Raw genomic sequence first — 21,397 nt, 5'->3', positions numbered from 1 at the left:
AACAGGGAAAAGGAGGGGACAATTCTTGCTCTGCTGGCAGTCTCTTCCCCTGGAACCTGCCACACCAACACTATTGGGGTCTGCAGGCCACAGTCCACCTTCCTCTGGGAGGGCCCTGTGATCTCAGGGAACCCTGGTGCCTGGTGCCAGTGCACAACCTCCACAGTGTCAAGACTGTCATTTGTCCATTTCAGTGCCATGCAGCAGAAGATCAGGAGTCCTCTGTGTGTCCCTTCAGGATAAAAACCATCCAACCTTCCAACCATACTCTGAATGGGACATGCCAGTCACTGACCATGGGGAGGACAGCCTGCTGCAGGGAGTTTTGTTTATGAAAAAGGATGTGGCATTTGGAAGTAGGCAGAAAACATTGTTTGTGACCATGTGTACAGCTGTATGTTCTCATTAAAACTGACAGTAAATTTATCAACAAATGCATCAATACTCCTGAAGTACTCTGTTACCTGGTGTGAAAAATACATTAATAAATCCTACACATTATGTAATTGGATGTTGCCTCATGTTTAAAATTACAACACAAAAGTGGAAAGCTATGTCTCACGTTAAACCTTTGCCTCCCTTTTTCCAGATTGTGTGCAAGAGTTCCCTAAAAATTCTTCTCTGCACCAAGGTGTAAAACACTGTGTGGAGAGTCTCCCCTGCAGAGCAGCGGACACGGTGGTACTGCTTCTATGCTAAATACTTGTGTTTGATTCATAATGCACACATACTGATATTTGTGGCTATATAAAAGAGCTGCAGAAGGATAGCATCATATTTAAAGTGGATAGCCAACTTGAGGGGTTTATATTACAGAAATTCCCAGAAATAAAACAAAGAATTTTGAAATAAGTGCATTTCACTTATCCAGATATTGAAATAACCATTTCACAACTAACCTGTTAGCATAGAACCAGTAGTAATTCTGGACAGGGTAACACAAGGAAGAAGGCACTTGACATGTAATCCTTGTATTTCCTCTTTTCATATGAAATCCTGTTTACACAGGCAATCACACAGACAAAAAAAAAAAAAAAAAAAAAAAAAAAAAAAAAAAAAAGAGCACTTAATACTTGTCATCTTCTCCTTCTTAATGCATCAAACATAACAATATCAATATAAGAGAATGGCTTCTAACCACACATTTAATTTGATATAAAGTAAAAAATTGAATTCCAATGAGCAAAAAAAAAAAAAAATCAACATAGACCTTTTCATTTTTGCTCTTGAATACCTTTACTTCCAACACTGTATGTTAGTAGTCCCACATGATCTTCTGTCCAGACTAGGCTGCTGCTTTATGCCAGCTGCAGAAGTGAATTGACGCAGTCTGCATGGCAGTGTACTTATGCGAGATGCAACCTGCTTGGCCCTGGTGACTGTCAGTACCAAATCTCTGATAGAGGGTTTGATCCACTTTATGATCTTTCTCCAAAACACTTCTTACTAACTTCAAAATTTTTGGTTGATTAAATTTGTGTCTGCTGTCTCCTATTTAAACAAACAAACAAAACAAAGAAAAAAAACCATGTAGAAGCGCTGCATTTGGTATCTATGCATGAGCAGAAGGCCTTGATTTATTTGCTCATTTGTTTGCATAGGTCTAACTATGGTTATTTATCTAGACTATTTATAATTCATAGACCTATGTAAACACTGGCCACACACACCATCAGTATGTTTGCAGTTCTGCATCTGCAGTGATGGATTCTGACCAGCCTTTCAAACATATTTTGTGGTCATTTCATTCTAGAAACATCATCTTGCTGATTAAAGAATAAATTAGAGATCTTGACCCCATATTCAGTCATTCCTTTATATAAACTGACTTCAGTGTAATAATCAGGAATTTTAATCTGCCCATAGGTTTACAGGGTGTAACAATTTTTACGAAGAATTAACTATTTTCAGCTGAACCTGTGACACTCATACCAGGTGAACAAACACAAAAAACATATATACAGAAATAAAATAACTGTTCCTTTATGTCTTCTTTTTACTTGTTTTGATCATAAAATACCAAGATCTTGCTGTAGTTTTCAATCAATATGAAATGAATTTTGTTTATAAATGAATATTCTGGTTTGCTGCATTGTTTTATAATAAATAAACAGCAGCAGCTAAGTATAGAAAGATTAATTTTCACTTTTAGCCTTCACTTGCAAGAAGTTATTCTCCAATTACTTATTAACTGTGGAATAATACTGAAATTAAAATGAGAAACCCAGTCAATATTGCATGCATCAAAAATGATGAAAATCTTCACTTACTGAGAACTGTGAAATGTTTATTGGTTTTTAGACATAGAGTCCTCCAGGGAGTGCTACAAATCCACACAAACTCACTGCATCTTCGATGTTGCATTTGGAGCGTTGATTTAGATGAAATACGTGTAAAAACTCCTGTAGGCAGACAGCTCTCTAGTGACTATCCATCTGCAAAGGCTCAAGAACATAAATTATTCCAGCATGAGTCTGGAATAAATTATGCTCACTTCACAAACTCTAGATCTGCTTGATGCACACAGTAGTGAAGGAAAAAATGTTGTGTTTGAGTTAGAGAACAAGAGGGTTTTTTAACCATCCTGTATATATCTATGTAATTTTATACTGAACTTTTTTCTAAGTAGTGTAACTTTAATGAAACCAACAAAGGAAAGAGGACTTTTGAAAGTAGGACATGAAATTACGTGCGACTGGTCTGGTACAGCAGGTTCCCTGTGCTACATCAGAGACGATGGTAAAGCGGCTGCCTTCTCTTCAAGAAAAATAAAAATCAAGCTTTTTTCCCCACAGCATCCTACTTAGTCCAGATCCCTTAAAGCTACTCTGTATCCCCCACAAACATAAAAGCACTGCACTTTCTCTTCTAGGTCTATCTCATAAGACTATCAAAAAGACTATTCAGATTGGATCAAACCAAAAAACAGTTTCCCATATTCTGTCTCTAGAAAACCAGAGCAACTATACAGCGGTTCATCACTTGCTGCTATTATACACCCAGATATTGCATATGACCGCTGCATTTAACACCTGTGGCAGGGCTTGCCTTCCATGAATTTACTGTGTATCTTCTGAGTTTACCTGTCTTTAAGCCTTTGCAATATGTTGCGTCAATAAGCCTCACACTTCAGCTACCCAGTCTGTGAAAAAATACTCTCATTTGGATTGTTCTCCAGTAATTTCTTGTGTACCACTTGTTCCTGTGCTGTGATAAATAATTATTAATCTTTCCTATTTACCATCTCTGTGTCTTCTGAAGAAATAACACCCTACATTAGCCCTCGGTCATTTCTTGTCCACACAGAAATCTTATTCCATTTATACAGTCCTCATTCAGAAGCTATTCAATGCGGCTGACCATTCTTTCTGCTTTTCAGTGTATTTTTCTAGGTTTACCTATATTGTTTCTGAGATGAGGTGACTGTACACCACAGGCTATGTATCAGCAGAGTAGTTTCTGATTTGTTCTTTAGTATTTTCCTAACAATTCTTAATTGTTTTAGCTGCTGCTGAGCACTGGGCTGACATCTTTATCAGGCTCTCCAAGGTGTGTTTCCTGAGATGTAATAGGTAATTTAGTGCTCATTGCAATGTAGATGTATTTGTTTTCCCTACATGCATTGTCATTATTGAACTAGAATTTATTGTCTTCTGTTTTATTATCCAAACAGTCAGTATCAAGAGGGGCTTTTTTAATTCTTTGCATAAGCTTTAGTTTTTCTATCTTGAGTAATTCAGTGTTAATACAGTTCTCAGCCCAGATTCCTGTGGGTCTCCAGCAGTAACTTCCTTTCCTTGAGAAAACTCACCATTTATTCTTTCTTCCTTGTTTCCCTCATGCTTTTCCCAGTGGTGAACATGCCATGTCTATCTATGAAATCAAGCCTGATTTTGCTGTCATATTGTACTACAAACACTATTTCAGGCAATGAAATATGTAATTAGCCATCCTTGCCATTTGCCTTCTGTTTTTCTTTCCACATTACTTCTAGATATATTTCTTATGCCTTTTTTGCTTCCATTTTCTGTCTCTACCACTTTCCCTCGCTGTCTTGTGTTCACTTCCTCATCCATCCACTTTCCAATCCAACATCTTCTTCCGTTCAGCTTTCCTGCAGGCTCAACCCTTTCCTCACTACTCACATCTCTTTATGCAGGCTTATTAGAGCTCGAATAACTGCATATGTGTTCATCACTTCTCTCCTTACCCTATCCATCCCTCTTCCACTAAAAATGGAGGCAATAAGATACAATCTGTGCATGAGCCAAAGTCACTGAACTGAGTGGAAGTCTCTCCACTGGAGTAAGTAGAGCTGGAGTCAAGTTTCATGTGAAAGCAGGCTGATTTATGTATGAGGCTGGTTTACAGACAGACACTGTGCTGCTATTCCCAGCAGAGTTAGGTGGTAGGGAATATGCCATGTCTCCTCTTGGGCTGTTCAAGAAGGTGATTTGGACTTCAGGATAAGATGGAGAGATTTGCCCAAATCAGTTGAGGTGCACCAGGCTGAATCATACTCCTCCTAGCTCATCTGCTTCTGGTGAATTGCATCCAAGCAATAGCTCTCAGAGCTATGTAAAAATTCGGCTAACTACACATTTCCTAATATTTGGTGACTAGAGGACAGCAGAGCTGCCAGCACATATGGAGAAGAATGAACAAACAAGTGTGCCAGACAGGAAGTTGATTAACTCACCTGGGCTTGCTGCAGATGCCAGTAGAGGCAACAACAGCAAAACAGGACACCGAGCATTGCAGTCACCAGCTTGGAGAGCTGTGTTGAATCTAGCTCTTCAGTTCCATGACTCCTAAAAAGAGGGAGCAACCACAGTACTTAGATGTTAGCATGATCATAGCAGAGATGGAGCAGCCATCCTATCTCCCTTCTGTCACTGATGACACCTGTGGAGAAACACATGTTGGGACACTGTAGTATAACTTCCTTCCCACATGGTGGGACTTCTTTCCTCATACCTCAAGTCTTGATTCTTTTAGCCGCCCTTTTTGATGCCAGCCATTCCTTTTCTTCCTCATATATGCAACATCCTTGGTTATCCAGGGAGCTCTGTGGGATTCAAGATTCCCAGTATGTGGAAAATTTTGTGAGATTGGAATATGTAGTGATGGGTGAGAAAGTGGAAAAGATACCTTCTGTGATGTGGCTTGTTACTTTTACCATTCTTGAAGCCATTTGTCAAGCACTAAGTCAAATAACCAAGAACAGGACATTGTTCTTTAATCTTCACAATGAAAGAATCCTTACTTTTCATCTATCTCCACCAGACTTTGCTCTTACATTCACAAATATCTTACTCCTTCAATGGCACTGAAACCAACAGGGATATTTGTAGGGTGAGATATTATTCCACCAAATAAATACTCTCACTGTGAGAAAGAGTGGTGGACTGAACATATTTGGCACAGTGAGGCATTCTGCAGAACTGGGGACAGCATGGGGGAGTGAAGGTGCTGCAATCAACTATTTCAGTGAAAATAACTGAGTGAGTCAGCTGTTATATGTTAGAAGTGGTAATGGCGATAATGACCACACCTTGTGACCATGCTGCTCTCCTTTTGCCAAGGATTGTTTTCTATTGGGTGACCTCTTCTTCAGTGTAGTCAGGATATTTCTGCTGCTGCAATGCTTTCACACAAAGGTTCTTTATGCCAAATAACATCATATCTTTGCCGGAGGGTGTTCATGGTTATTGTTTCTTCAATGCGTCTCTAATTAATTTTGCCAAAGCCACCCACCTTCTGCCATCTGTCAGGTGGCAAGCAGAAAGAATGTGGCTTCGTACAATTAGACATTTTGAAGGACAGAAGAACATGTGGTAAGGTGAGAAGGATATGGAGACAAATTCAGATCATCACCTCACAATAGCTTCCTTTATATGATAGTTTACCAATCATAATCTATAGTATATAAACTAGGGAGTTAAAAACCCACAGATTAAGAAAGTGCAGCAATGTTATGAAGCAAGACATACTAAAGCCCTTTTTGGTCTAATATATTAATGACAACAATAATACAATTATTGTAGTGATTCTTTTTAACCAGTAAGCTGAGTCCTTATAGACAAAGCTCACAGTTTATACTTCCCATAAGAATAAAAGTGCATCATCTTTTACCTTAACTGTTTCCACATTTCCATATGCTTCCAGTTATTTATCTTAATTGTGGAAACCAAAAATGACACAACGTGTGAAGAAATGGCTCAACCTGCCTTCCATAGGCCACACTCTATGTTCTTTGCACTCTCCAAAGCTGCCTTGCACTTTGATTAACTTGACTAGGAGTTATGTTTGTGTATATACCCACATAAAATGAATATATAACATGGCTTCACATGGCTCCACAGCACTGAACTGAAATTCCAGTAGAACTTCAGCTGTGGTATTAAACATGTATTTACAACTGAATGTGAGTCGCAAGAAAATATTTAAGAGTCCATAGAAACTTTTCTTTAAAGTATGCAATCTCTAAATATTTGGGTTTACATGACGATCCTTTAGTTAGGATTTATTAGACTGTTTCATATTTGCCTTTCTGTTTATTTTGTAAAAGTATACTTGTCTAGTGCACATTTTTATGCCAGCCTTGCTTTGCATTTTTACAGTCTGCTAATTAGACCATTTTAACTAATTTGTTTGCATTTTGTATGAGCAAGTTGGGCTTTTGGATTGACTAATGTAATTGCAGCCAGTTTCTGCCAAATACAAATTACTCTTTCTAGTGTGAGCTAGAGAGAAAAGTAAATATTTAATAGCCATCAATACCCTTGCAGCATTTTAGAGTGTGCTTTTTTCCTATGGAAAGTTTAAATAATTTCTTCAGTGCTTGATTGCACTTTAATGTTAAGAAATTATTTTTTAATCTTCTTTGAAATAATAATGAATTAGACATTTTAGCATCTCCATAAGGGTTTTACTTCTGTGCACTTTGCAGTTTTAAATTTCAAGCTTTAAGATCTGGTACTTTCATGTTTGAAGTTTATTTGTGTAGCTTTTCGTATATTGAATACTGTCTCCTGAAACCGTTTTCCTGGAATGTACTTGGGTTTTAATGTTTCTAAGCGGATGAAGCCAAGTCTTATATCAATGTGGAATTTTTCTTGCTTTCCCTTTTTTTATTCTTTTTCAGAAGAGAATAGGAAAAGAGAGGAACTTGTTACCAAACCTCAGCATTATTGGAATCTGTCTTTTGAACAGCAAATCTGATGTTCTTCATCTCTGCAGAAGTGGACATAAAGGCGTAGGTACACCAGAGGCTTAAGCAGGTTAAAGATCCTCAGTTTCCAGCCTTAATATTCCCAGGTACTTGCCACAGTCCAGACTGGGAAGACCACCTGCCTGCCAGGGCAGGGCAGCACTTCTCCTTGCCCTCTCCCTTTCTCACACCTCCCTCCTGCCATGACCTACGCAGAGGACAAGGGTATGTCTGCCTCACCCAAGGGGCTGCCTCCGAAACATTATACACAGGCCACACTTCTCAGATCAGGGCCAACATAAAAGTGCTGAAGGGTGTTGCTTGCTGACAAAATTTAGTGAGGGTGCTCTTCACCCTGGTGTACCCGTCTGCACAGCATCAGTGCGTTTTCCCAGGCATATGAGTGTTTTGGCCTCTAATTTCTTTTTCCACATGAAGCTTTCGGTTGCATGGGTCCCATAAGTGCCTTAATCAATGGCCTAAGCAGTGGGGCTGCTCTTGCTCTCTGTCCCCTAGTGAATGTGGGAATAATCCATGGAAAGCAGAAGGATTTGAGCAGGAGTGATAGGTATTGGTTATCTGGTGCTGGGGTTGTCTTAGTGCGTTTCCAACCTTACCTTACCTCTTGTCAGTCATCTTAGGCAGCTGTACCAGTCCCAGAATGCTGTGGGAAGGAGAACCTGCCTTTGGCCATCTTACTGTTTAATCTGACAATGCTAAAATAATAACAGATCTAAGGAGAGAGAAATCAAAACACCTTTTAGCTGAGCACTTGACGTGTCAGTACTCATTTTCTTCTCAGATAGGGTGCAACTTCAAGTAATATTAACCCATCCATAATTATTAATTAAGAGGGTGAATACATATTCACTGCCAAGTCACAACAAAGGTCCATGTCATCATCAGGCTATATAACCAGGTTCTGAATTTCATAATCACAACAACCAAATTCTCTCTCTCTGTCCCATTTCTGTTACACCAAATGTGTCACAGAGCATGAAACAACATGTTTTTGATGGATGCTCTATCATTGTCTCTCGTTATCTTTGCAATCCTCCCACTGTGCACTATGAACAGGTGTGTTGCAAAAGGTAATTTTTAGTTTCTGGTATTTGCATGGCCTAGATGGATAGGGAGGTGATTTGATCAGTGAACTAACCATACTCTTCTGTGGAAGTTACTATTAACAGGCAGTTTTACCTGCCCTCCTGGATAAGTTTAAGTATGGCATTCGGTTAGTAAACCCAACACTACCATTCTAGGATATCTGCAAGTCTCACAAGCATCAGTAGCAAATTTGAGCATAACTCAGTGACAATTTCTCTACTTGGATTAAAACCTCATTTTTTAGATGTAACACTACATTTAGTGCTAAAATTCAATACTGAAAATCTGTAACAACAATAAATGTAATAAAAGTAGATTTAAAACTACATTTTTGGTGCATATTTTCGATTATGGACATGGCCACTCTTTGGGAACAGTGCTCTGTGGTCCTAATTCATATTAATTTCTTGAATAAGTACTTTTTGTTCCTAGATACAGAGAAAAATAACTTCCTGTGTATCCTTATATTTGTTATTTTGGTAACAGTGTTTTAGTAGCAGAGAGGACAGATTATCAAATGGATTTGAGTATGTACGCAGTACTTTTCTGAATGTGCCTATCTGAACATATATTGAAAATCTGGTGTGATTTTGGTACCCCTGAGAGGAGATAAAAGAATTGAAGCTTTGAAGATGTTGGTACCATCACACAAGGACTGTCTGAAATAGCTGCACACATTGTCTTTAGAAATGAGAAAGAAGTTAGGTTATTTTCTCACTTCTGACCATTCTACAATTTATACATTACTATGTTCTCTTGCTGCTCACACAAGTAACACAATGGCACTTCAGTCTTAAGCAGTTGGCCTCCACACTGATATAGAACTGAACATGTCAGCTGATGCTTACTGTAATGTAGAGAACAACCAAGAACTGGACTGGCTCTGTTTTAAGTCATAGATAACTGAAATCTATTTTAATCATTTCAGTCACAGGAACGTATTTTCTAAATGTGTTCTGTCAAAACATCCCAAAAAGTGACATGTAATCCAAGGCACATGTTTTATTCTTGATTACATTTGCAAATTCAATCTCAGTCCTTTCAAGGCATTTTGAATTTAAAATAATATTGTTAAACGCTTGTGTTCTCAATACTTAACTAAAGCAGTGCCACAGGAATATTCAATAAAGGACTTCGGCACAATAATTCATTTATTCACTGAATACCCTGTCTTAACAACTGATAATTTTTACAGATCTAACCCCTCTCCGGAGATTTAATCATTCTCTAAAATGTAACGACAAGAGATGAGATGTTAAAAAAAAATATAGTACGTTCCAAATTGTTCAATAAATAAATATCTAACATAAAATACAGATGTTTTTCACCAGCTGCATCACAAGACCTTTCAGTGTCTGCTCTTGGCTTATAAATTCTCTATTTCTTTCAAAGCCTATGACAATCAATGTCTTTACAATGTCAGGTCCTTGTAAGACTGTGCAGGAAAACAAATCCCAGACATTTAGTTTTCTAAAGCTACAATGGTGTTTCTCACACTGACTCAGCCTGAACGCTTCTGCTGTGCTAGGTTGTATCAGTAATTTTCAGCATTTCATATTTCAATGCAAAATTATTTGTTTGAAATTTTGACTATTTCTAAGCCCAGTATTTCTGTGCCAGAAGAACAGTTTGAATGTAAGGGATGATGCATGGGTGTCTGTGTTGCTGTTAGACTCCAGCAGAATTCCTGATCCAGATGATGAACATAGAGTATGGTATAGCAGTTAATTCTTAACCATATATAAACTCTTGAACTTGTGCTGTGTCCATAACATTTTTCCACTAAGGATAGACATACAAATTTCCATGTGAACAGCAAGACATTTTGCAATAATTGTGTGAACTAAAAGGGGAAAATTCAATCATCAATTTTAGACTACTTTATTTATACAAAGCTGTAGATATTTCTAGTGTTAATTAAACTCTTTCCAGTATAAACATAGTGAAACATTGTCCGAGAGAAGCTGTTGCTTCATTTTATGTTATTTGCATTCGTAATTTGGACTTAATAGAACAAAGTGAAGATATGTATGGGAAAAGTATGTGAGGAGAAAGTGCATGCAAAGCAGTGATGTAAATAACACAACAGAAAGAAAAGCTGAAGAAATAAAAATGGTCTGATTAGGTGTTGGTGGAAGATTTTCTATTCACCTGTGCTAGAAAGTGGTATTAAAATATCTGGTCCTCATAGAGCTTTACATTAATATAGAACTTCTGCAAAATTTAGTGTACTGATCAATGCCTGGGTTTGCGTCTCCAAGAGTTTAGATCTGCATCTGACCATCACCTAAGTAATGCACTTTGACACAGTGCATTGCTTGCATGGCTGCCAACTATAAAAAATTGTTTGCAAAGATGAACCTCACTTAAAAAGGTGATAAAGACATAATGAACAGGAGCAAAACTTTTTAATTGTTAACCCATTCTATAATGTATGTGAGGTATACTTTAAAAAACCCAGGAATGTCAGTTATGTTTGAAAGTGGCTTCAGATTAACAAGGGCAGATATAATCCCAAATACTGTTCAAAGGTCAGTTAAAAGTTTAAAGGTTAAACCCTGCTACTTTTTTTTTTAGTTCCGACTGCAAAGGTTCAAAAAGAAAGGCCCATTTCTACTCCCAGCTATGCTAGTGTGAATTTAGTATTCATAAGTGTTTGGTTTTAGTTGAATTGATGTGGATTTACAGCACAAGGACTACCAGCTCTGGCTCTACACTGTTGCTTTGCAGCTCAGTTGAAAGAACAGATTTTGTTCAACTTCCACTTTCCCATGAGAAAAAAAAAAATATCCATGCAAATTTGCCCATGGAGTTTTCAGAACAGAGAAGCTACCCAAAAGACTCTGAATACACTGTGGAGTCTGAAAATAAATATATTAAGAAAGGCAATTTCCATATTAAATAAACTGATTTGAAACTCATTGTCTCATAGCAAGAATAATATCATTTGATCAGCAGTTTTACAGCATTTTTAAATATGGTGGGAGTGTTGGATTCTATTTTACAAGAGAGGTTTGTCAACAGTAATAACATCATAACCCTATTTCTATAATAACCTAACAGAAGCCACACCACTGAAGAAAAAAAAAAAAAAAAAAAAATTTTTCTCAAATGAGATTTCCAACTAAAATAATCTGAGGAAATATATAACAACAGTGTTACTCTCAGGTGTCTTTATGTTTTCTTTTCTACTTGTTTTTCTACTATTATCAATAATAAACCCATAATATTTAGCAGAAGCTCTAAAAAATGTCAACCAATAAATAAAAGTATTCATATTTTCATCTTTTCTTCAAACTTACCTCTCGGACTCCACTCTTATCCATGTTCCCTGAGGACAGAAAGTCTTCCAAGAGGCTCAGGGTCACTCCTGATACAAATTGCAAACACAATGCACTTGAGCTCACCTCCTCTCTGCCAGCCACACTACACACCAAAAACCCATCTACAATTGCTCTGTCCTGGCCAGGTCCCTGAGCAGTAACTACTGCAGAAAGACGCTTAAAGAAAATGTACAGAGTTTAATGGCAAATATATAGAAAGAATACAAACCACATTCTGCAAATTCTCTTCTGGCATCTTCCCAGAACATTATCCAAAGAAGCAGCTGGGTTAACAGCAGCAAGAAGACTCTCAGGATCCCTTAACTCTCCTCTTGGTCTTACAGGCTCTTTGAAATTGCCTGTTCTGCTCCTGTGTACTCCGGTTAGTTCTTCCTCAGCTCCTTACATTTCATATTCCACCCCTGAGTTGTCTCTTCAAGTGTCTCCTCAACATCTCCACTGCTCCCCAAAGCTCCCACTCCCGTTCATAGCACGCCATCCTGCTGCTTTCCTGTCCCTGCGCAATGCCGATCCACGGACAGTTCTCACCTCACAGTTCTCTATCTGGTTTTCAAACCATATAGCACTATGGAGGGGCTTTTTATAATTTTTTTTTTCCTTTTGAAACTCTCTGAAGGAACTAGACAAGCTTTAAGTCATGACCTCATGCAGAAGGAAGGACCAAGTATTACATGAGAGGCAAAAATGAGAAATGGCAGCCTTTTTATAATGCATCCAAATATTCCTGAAAAAGTAGTATATGGTTCTGGAAATTACAACTGGTCTTATGACCCACCTTCCAACTTGTGGCTTGAAAAGCTGCAAGATTTTTCCTCCCCTTGATCAGATATCTGTAAAAGCACTTCCAGCAAGAAGAGTTGCTCATGCAACCTTGTGGGAATTTTTTTTTTACATTTTCAACCTTTGTAAACATTCATACAAAGAAATTCAATTGCGTGGATATGGATAGAAAATGGATCCACAAGAATGAGAACTTGGGCAGTGTATATTAATTTCAAAAGTCAAAGAAATATTGATGGAAAACACTTCTGCATCTTCCACTAGAATTACAGAATAGATTTGATTAAATATATAAACTTCACTTTGCTATTCAAGTTCATCAAGCATGTTTGGAATAACAATTATTTTATTAACATACTGACATAATCTAGTCAAACAAAATTAAATGTGTTTTGGGGTAATAAAATGTAAAGCCTTATTTAAGTATCTTTGCTTTTTTAAAACAATGGAGACACTGAGATTTCTGCAGAACTAAAATTCTATTCCCACAAAAACTTTAAACTAAAATAATTAACCTCAGCCTTGCCAGAAGCATCTTTTTCCTTAGGGGCATGGACCAGCTGTCCTCAAAGAGAAATTTTAGTTTCAGAAAGCTCTTGGGAAAAATTTACAAAATACACTGTTACGCTATTTATAAACAAGTTATCTCTAATCTGTTCCCACTGATCCATATAAAACCAGAAGAAAAATTTAAAAATTGCTCTTAGAATAAAAATTCTCAAAGAGGGAGACTTTTCTGAAGGAAAAAGTTTCATTTTAGGTAAGATCATATTCAAACCATGACAACGGCTTAACAACCTGTACAGGCTCAATTTATACATCTGGCATCAATTTATGCCAGATTTTCTGAACTGTGAAACATGAGTGATATTTCTTACCTTGCTCAGAGCAGCCGACACGCTTTAGTTTGAACAATATTTGATTTTCCTTGTCCCATTGCCTGCTCTGGTGCACCAGGTTCAGCCTTTTTAGCATTTTACCATGACATCCTTGTTATCTGTTGCCTCAAAGTTTTTGATGGTGCCATATATGTACATGATGCCCCTTAAGCAGCAAGGTTCAAAACTGCTGAATTTGTGCACCCATGCATTAACCTACATGCAAGAATAATCTAGTTAATGAAAAGATGGCCAGGGGAAAGCATAGCCTGTCTGTAAGCTTGGGACGTGAGAGGTAGCATGGGCTGTAGTTGGCACTAGGAAGACCTAAAACTGCCACTGACCCATTGCATGATTCTGAGGAAGCCATTATACCTTTCTATTGTGCTTTTCTTCTCAGCCTTCATCTCTCCAACCCAGCAGCCCTTCACAGCAAGATCTGTCTCTTACGATTTGTGTCTCACAGTGGGAGCTCAGCTGGAGCTTCCAAATTAGAGCTGATTGGGAATTTTTCAATGAAATGAATTTTCATTAGAAAATGCAGCTCAGTTTCAGTGCAGTTCTGCAGTTGTGGGGATGCTCACCCAACACGTGAAGATCCAAATTCAGATAATAACTCGGAAAAATACATTATTATAGGAAGTAAATCATCTCTAGCAGGAGCTGTGGAGTGCATCTTGCCCTAGGATAACTATCAGGCTGTGGATGAATTGGCACAGTCATCTGTAGTTAGAGAGACAGCAGGTCAGGAATTCAAACCTGAGTATGCTACCGGAGATCACATGCTGTACATGTTTGCTTATTTGTTTTTATAAAAACAACCCTTCTAAAAGCACTTGGATTTGCTACAGGAAAGAACTGGAGCATCAGTGAAATCCTGGAAAGTTTCATGGGTGAGTCTACTTGGTCTCACTCAGTTCTGCTCTGAACCCTGCGAACTGTTAACAGTAAGATCAGACATATATTACCTCATAAAATACTTACAGTCTGAAGCAGACAGACAACTTCAGAATAAATCATGACCAAATATTTGAGGAGGGTTAATGACAAAAAGAAAGATAATTAATTTTTTAAAATAATTCCAAAGCAAAACAGAAAGACCTTCTAGAGATTAGTAAAAACAAGTTGTCCCCAGCATGAGGAAGGAGATGGCAGTAGGTGGGTGTGGGCAAAGAGAATAATTGTATCAGTAAATCAAAAGAAATAGTAACAAAGTTTAGTGGAGATGACAGGAAATTAAAGCATGGAATTAGGGGTAAAGTGGTATAATGCTTTAGTAAGTTTTGAAGTGCCATAATAAGAGCAAGGAAATAACCAGGAATTGCCAAAAGTTATATCATTACAGCTTTTAGAATATTTCCTTAGTATCTTCTGAGAATTAACTTTGGTGGAACACTCTGAAGAGAAAAACACTCTAGAAAGAGTTTGTTTTTATAAAAAAAGATTTGTTGTTATGAAGCAAATCTCCACTATATGCCAGCATAAATTGCTAACTGTGTAGAACACTGGAGCAATATCAAAATGGCAGTGCTGAAGTGAAGATGCGTTTTCTCCCCTTCCTAGCCCAACTTCAGCTTCTCGTACTGACTGGCAGTCTAAAATAGCCTGTGTTTCTAACCCAGAGAGCCAGTTGAGTCATGTTCCATTCACGTGGTTACTTTGCATCTGAGTATGATTGCACTACCAATGTGGCATCTCCAAAGAATATGCAAAGTATCGTTTGCTGAAACAGCAACTCTGTAAACATGTCTCCAGGGGGCTTTTTGTTCAAAAGTTAAGACTATCGTGAATATCGTTTCGCTTAAGCTAAAGATTTTTATGGGATCACGCACTATTCTCTCTCTAGCCTCTGTCTAGCAAATGCCAAATCTGTGTGCAGGGCTGTGAACCTGGGGTTCAGGCTCTGGTGTAACAGAAATCAGGACAGGGTCTGATGCCTGGCATTGGCAATGCCACTGTGCTCATCTTTCAGGAAAATTAAGGCCTCTTTCTCTAGGAGCTAATTTTGCTTGAGCACGCTCCATAAGTTTCCATTCTCTAATTGTTTACTTTAGACGCACCCAGAACAAATAATTTTGCCAACTTGCAGAACAATATTCCAAGAGAATATATGGAGAAATTAGTCAAACTCTGGAAGAAATCTCGAAAAAATATTGCATTGACAGTACGGACTAGTAACAAAACCACTAGATTGGGCTGCTTCTCTTTTCCAGTGCAGGATGATGATCTGTATTACTTTCTCAGAAACAAAACTAATTGTCTCCTTTTAAATGACATGGCCAGTAAAAAAACAATGAACTATGGAGTCTTTTGTGGGTAAAAGATTTGCCTGTGAACCTTCTGCTACATAAATTGAGATTAAAAAGAGAAAAATTTGAGACAAACAAGCAGTGACCTGTGAGTGAGAGTTAAGCAAACACATAGATGAATTCAGAGGTGCAGCCCTGTGATGGGGAAATACACAGGGTAAGAAATGTTTACAGAGGAAAGTTCTGTGGATTTTCAAGCAGGGGAATAGCAGTGGTTACCTCCTGCTGAAATATCATAGCCGCAACGAAGTGGCAAAGATGACAACTGACATGTCAGAGACACATAAATCTATCCTTATAGGGCTGACAACTTGGTATGATTGCTCTCCAAAGATAACTTTATAACTTACTGAAGTGTGATTTAAGGATGCCCTGGAGCAGCACTAACCTGTGTACCTTTCTTGTGGGTAACTTTTTATAAACTATAGCTTTAGTTAATAGCTTATGTAATTTCTCATTTGACCTACGGGTGTCCCATGTGGGTGGGATTTTCAAAAACACTCGGGCCCAGATCCACAAAAGGATTTACACAGAGACGATTGCACCTATAATGTTTGTAGGAAGCAGAGCAGAGACCTGGCCACAATTTAGCCTGTAATCTAGCAAGGACGCAGGAGAGGGGCAGCAACACCCTTAAATATTCACCAGGAAATCTACCCATGCTTATGAGTGAAATTGCTCTGGACTGTGACAATGTCTTAGCTCTGTTCCCACCAAAATGTAGTAAAATTAGGTGCCAGCCAAGTGCTCTTGAAAAGGCCAGAGTGAATCTTTCTTCTCCTATTGTAACTTTGATCCTTTCTAAAATGTCTTTCAGAAAGAAGTACTTGAATTTTATTATCAGGTAGACCACTTCAGCGGGAAAAATATGTGCTGTTTTTATTTCAGTGTTTTGTTTTTCAAGTGAACTATTGTATATGCATGCAAGAATAAAAAGGATGAAAAAAAGGGTAATACAATATCCAGTTTGGTCCCAGTGATGCCAGATGTGTTTAATCTGGAGCAGTTGATAATCTCTGCATGGATCTTGGGCTGTAGATCTCTGAATGCATCTTGCCTTTTGATGCTGGCAAAGAACAGGGGTGGTATCTTCATATATGTCAAACACCAGGATAAATTATCTCCTCCATGGTTAACAGGTCACAAGCAGCAGTGTATCTTATAAATAAGCCTTTAGGGAAGCTGCTTTATTTCCATTTTTTCCATGTCTTTTCACAAAGCCAAACCATCCCCTGTGGCATTTGGGCACTCAGAAGACAGATGTATTTGAAAGGCCGTGAATAGTCAAACTACATAAATAGATGTGAAAACCTGAGGTCCTTGCAATGCCATGCTACAAAATCGGTACTAGATTGGCAGCTTTTGCAGGAAGGCTTGGTGGTGATTTGCATCCTCAGACCACGAGATCTTTCAGCCAGTGTCTCTGAAGAAAAACAAAGTGCAGGTTGCACTGGCCTCACATCTGTGGAGCAGACAGCTACTTTTCTGAAGGCTGCTGCAGCACCAGGACATTACAAGCTAAACTCAGAGCCATGTTCTGACCACAGTCAGCTACTGAATTCACACTCTTCTTACTGGGGAGAAAACGTCTTGAAAGCAGTAGAGGACCCCAAGGCTGTTTAGAGCTCCTCAAATGCTCCAGTGTTGTGGTAGCAGAACATACTCATCTGGCTTTCACTATGACAGGTAGTGAACTGGAGAAAAGTCTTTGTCCTCTAGGGACAGTGTTATGGGAAAGCCTATAAAGTTGTCAGTCCAAGCACAACTGACTTCCAGGGGAGCACCAACTGCAGATAAATAGCAGTGTGAAGGCCTAAAGCAGGATAAGAATTCATCTCCAAAGCATTACAAGTTTGTTTTGCTCGCACTTCCAGGACAGACAAAGTATGGTAACACTACTGCTGTTGTAGTAGTATGGTCTAAGGATAAAATGAGAACTGCAGGAAGAAGTAGTATTTTCTCCTAGATCAACTGTTTTCACTAGCAGGAAAAAAGCTTGCAGACACAAGTCCTTTTTAGCATACAAAAACCTTCCTCCCACTATTGGTATCAGCTATTCTAGTAGAGGAGGTTTCTTTTCCCTTGGAAACAAAGTGAGATCTGAACTCTGCTCCAGTGCAAAGCACTGGGTGATCTATGCCTACACAGTAAATAAGCATTGAAAATGTTTATTAGGAAATCCAATGAACTCACAACTCACTTTTTCCTAAGACAGACACGATTTTAAGGTTAGTCAGAAAAGAGGTTTTTCCCCAATGGATATATATTGTAGGCATAGTGATTTAAAGTCACATCCTTGCAGGAAATCATCATGGAGTATCTGAACACTTAAATCCTAAGAGTGAAATGTGGGCCCTGTGGAATTGGTATGGTTATAAGAATGCATAGGCCTTGTAATAGCATGTTTGTAATAAGGTGGAAGTTGGTATAGAGAATGGGAGAAGAGGAAAGCATATTCTACCTTAAAGCACTTGCACCCTGGCTCTTGATAAGAAGTCAAGTACGTATTTTATGCTGCATGGCACTTCAAGATTTACAACCTGTTGTCCTCACTGATAAAGAAAACACCACTTACACACAAGCAGCAGAAAAATCACATAAAAATAGTTTCAGCTACTTCCTACTTCAGAGGAAGAACTAAAGTGGTGCTGTTGTCCCTCAGCATCAAAAAACTTACACTTTGTCAGGTAAAACGCACCATTCACCACTTGCTGCAAAACATATGTACTTGATAGTTCTAGCATTTCATTCCTTTTGCACTCTCTAGCTCTTAAATGAGGGAAAATCTGAGGATGATGCTATAGTATCATAGAAAAGGGAAGCAGGGTTTTTATTTAAAGCTCTCTAGTTCCAAGGAACTAAGATATTTCTTCTAAGTATTCATCGCAAAGATAGGAAAAACTAAGGAAAAGTGACTCCAAAGTACCATTTGCAGTCAGATTTGGGGTGAATGTTCTCAAAAACTCTTTTTCTCTTATACATACATTTTGTGGGCTTGAGCATTACTTCCAAAAAGACGATTGGGGACTACTGAAAACCAAACAGAAACCTGAAAGCGGGATAGTCTCCTAGACCCCTGAGTCCAGGGCAGGTACACTGCATTTCTGAGGCTGCCTTAAAGTCTAAGTCGGTCATTCTTACTCTGTTTTGGTACATGATCTAAAAGAAAGTAGTAGCACTGTTTCCTCTCACCCATGCATTTTCAGTCAGTGTTCACTTTAATCCCAGGTGCCATCAGAGACTCTTTCTTAATGTGTATTATTACTCTGGCCAGCATGGAGGGTTTCTCTTGGCACCGCCAGACGTAGGAGTAGTATAAATATATTCAGTGCTACAGCGATAAGCAAAGTCTTTAAAATAACATAGATCTCAGCACACACGTGTATTCAGTATCCATAAACAGTAAGGCACATTCAGCATTAACCTAAACAGAGGAAATCAGGTAAACTGGCACAAGCACAGAAAGCAAGTATAAAATGAGTCTTGATCAAATGGCTTCTACTTCATTTATTTTTCTCCTACTCTGACTGGTGTAACTTATAATTAGTTTCTGCCTGCAGTGGTGTGGTTCCAAAGAATGGTGGATTAAGGAGAAACTCTAGAATTTCTCTGTAACTTGACAAGTTATAACCTGAAAAGCCACACTTAGTCCATTAAAGATTTTTCACAGTGACATTTTAGTGCAGCTAGGGAAATACGCCACTTTGCCATTTATCATTTTCAGGGCATGGACAGTGAAAAGGAGGTTGCTATGAAGAACAAAATAAAATAGATTACACGTATAGAAGTGAGGTGAAGAATACTGATAAATATACACCACTGAATGTCAGCAAATGTCACTTGAGAAGCCATATGCAGCTACCAGAACAGCCTTGCAAACCGGCAAAAGTAGCAAAACCAGGCAAAACAAGTTGGGTGTACTCACTTCCACATGAATAAGCAATAAACCTCTCTGAAGTTACACCAGAAAGTTGTTAAACTTGATAGATGAATCTTTTCCAAATTGCTCTGTCTCATACTGTATATGGCTACAAAGGACTATGGATGGTTTAAAAGAGAAAAGAGAAAGCATTGCTGAGAATGCAACAATTCAAGCATTTTTGTTGAAACACTTGTGTTCTGCTTTGTATTAAAAGGACAGTTTGAACAAAGGAGTGATTCATCACACCGTTTTTTCTTCCATGGGGCTGCTCTTTTTTTGTCTGAACTTCGTTATCAGAACTACTGTATTATTACCATTTCTCCTTTAAATATATTTTCTGCTCTAGCAACAGGGCTTAGAGTTAAATCAATTTGGGTTTGGTAGGCAGAAACGTTGCAAATGAAAGCTTTTCTGCTGAAAAACTTCTAATGGTAGCTATCTAGGATGCCATCTAAGTGTAAGCGAAAGACCTGCAAGATGTCTCCTATCTTTCCAGCAGCATCTGATTTGTAGATCTATGGATCAACTCTATTTTGGTTTATAGACACGTTGACCTGGAAAAGGCTCTCCTTGTGAAAGTTACAATACTTGAGAGACAACATCAAGATTCCTTCAGGCTTATTTTAATCTGGGCTGTCTGTTTGCAGCCTCTTGAACTACTCCTCATTGATAATAAACAGAAGTGAAGATCTTTGACTCAGAAAATATCTCCAAGGAAAAGTAGGAGTTCTTAACATTTCATAAACTCTGACTGCTTTTATATTTAATTTTCCATAAGATTCCTCCTCCCGAATTCTAATTTATCTTAGCAAAATCAGAGACAGCCTGCATCATTTTGATTTCATGAGACTGTTACCCCCAGACACCACACTCATGCAAATTTCAGATCAGTTTTGTTTTCATTAGTGAAAAGCAGCAACATGGATCACATAAATGGGGTCATACAGGAACTCCTTTATTGAAAATATTTCATACATGCTAAGATACACTGACTGTAGAGGCATTTCAGTCAAACTTCTCACCATATGTTCATGTAAAAGCTATAAACAACCAACCCTACAACAGCATCCTAAAGCCTGGGAGTTTAAATCTTTGAAGAGAACAAATTTCTTGTACTTACAGATCCTGCAGATGGAGTAAGGGCGAACCTTCCTTTCTTGGGCAGGATGTTTATACAGTGAATTTTCTTTGTACGAGTCTTCACTCTGTTCTTGCAAAATCAAAATCCAAAGTGATCCTCATTAGCCAAACTGAACCCTTCGTTAAATTAAATCTAAAGCCTGTTTTAGAAATGAACAATGAAAATCAGAAAGCAAAGATTAAACGGATGGGTTGAACTTTCCTGAACCGCTCCCTGCCCCCCTCCCCCCAATTCTTTGAAAACTGAAATAATCTTTGAGGCAGAACAGGCATTTGACAGCATCCGTCATCCAGAAGCTCTGTAGCAGTTGTGCTGCTTCTTTGGTCTTGTTTTGAATTTCTCTGTCAATTTGAATAGATACAACAGAGTCTCAAGGAGTGATGCTCGCAAGCTGAGAAGGCAAGGACCATGTCGAATGCAACAAAGAGGAAAAGATCTATCAGTTTGTTACCTCACAAATATCAGTGTCCCCAAAAGTTTGTCCTTTTGCATAAGAGTATGCAGTTAGTGAAAAACACAAGAAAGCTTGTTTACCTTTTATATGTGAAACGTACTATGTGTTACGTAATGATATGCTCAACATCCTTTAGAAACTCTGAAATGTATTACATATCCACACATTTGTCTTCAAAAAAGACAAAAAATACAGTTTCTTAAAGGGTATTTGAAAAGTAGAAATACTTGGCCAAGAAGTTTTAAAGGA

General features: G+C 38.2%; 1 long non-coding RNA gene across 4 annotated transcripts; it reads right to left on the bottom strand.

Annotated features, from left to right (window-relative positions):
- Positions 1-1,074: 1,074 nt before the first annotated feature.
- LOC113478731 lies at positions 1,075-20,767 on the bottom strand. 4 transcript variants are annotated; one of them, XR_003398126.1, is made up of 5 exons: positions 20,674-20,767; positions 7,836-7,946; positions 4,978-5,068; positions 4,700-4,905; positions 1,075-1,491 (listed from the first exon to the last, which is right to left on the bottom strand). It is a non-coding gene; the product is annotated as an uncharacterized LOC113478731 (long non-coding RNA). The 4 variants fall into 4 exon arrangements; XR_003398128.1 differs by lacking the exons at positions 4,978-5,068; positions 7,836-7,946 and adding an exon at positions 2,271-2,444 and having other exon boundaries at positions 4,700-4,811; positions 20,674-20,763; XR_003398127.1 differs by lacking the exons at positions 4,978-5,068; positions 7,836-7,946 and adding an exon at positions 2,271-2,435 and having other exon boundaries at positions 4,700-4,811; positions 20,674-20,763.
- Positions 20,768-21,397: the final 630 nt, after the last annotated feature.

The sequence above is a fragment of the Athene cunicularia genome (assembly GCF_003259725.1).
Source record: "Athene cunicularia isolate RWA chromosome 3 unlocalized genomic scaffold, athCun1 chr3_part1, whole genome shotgun sequence".
Classification (NCBI taxonomy): domain Eukaryota; kingdom Metazoa; phylum Chordata; class Aves; order Strigiformes; family Strigidae; genus Athene; species Athene cunicularia.
This window is presented reverse-complemented; position numbering and strand designations above follow the sequence as displayed.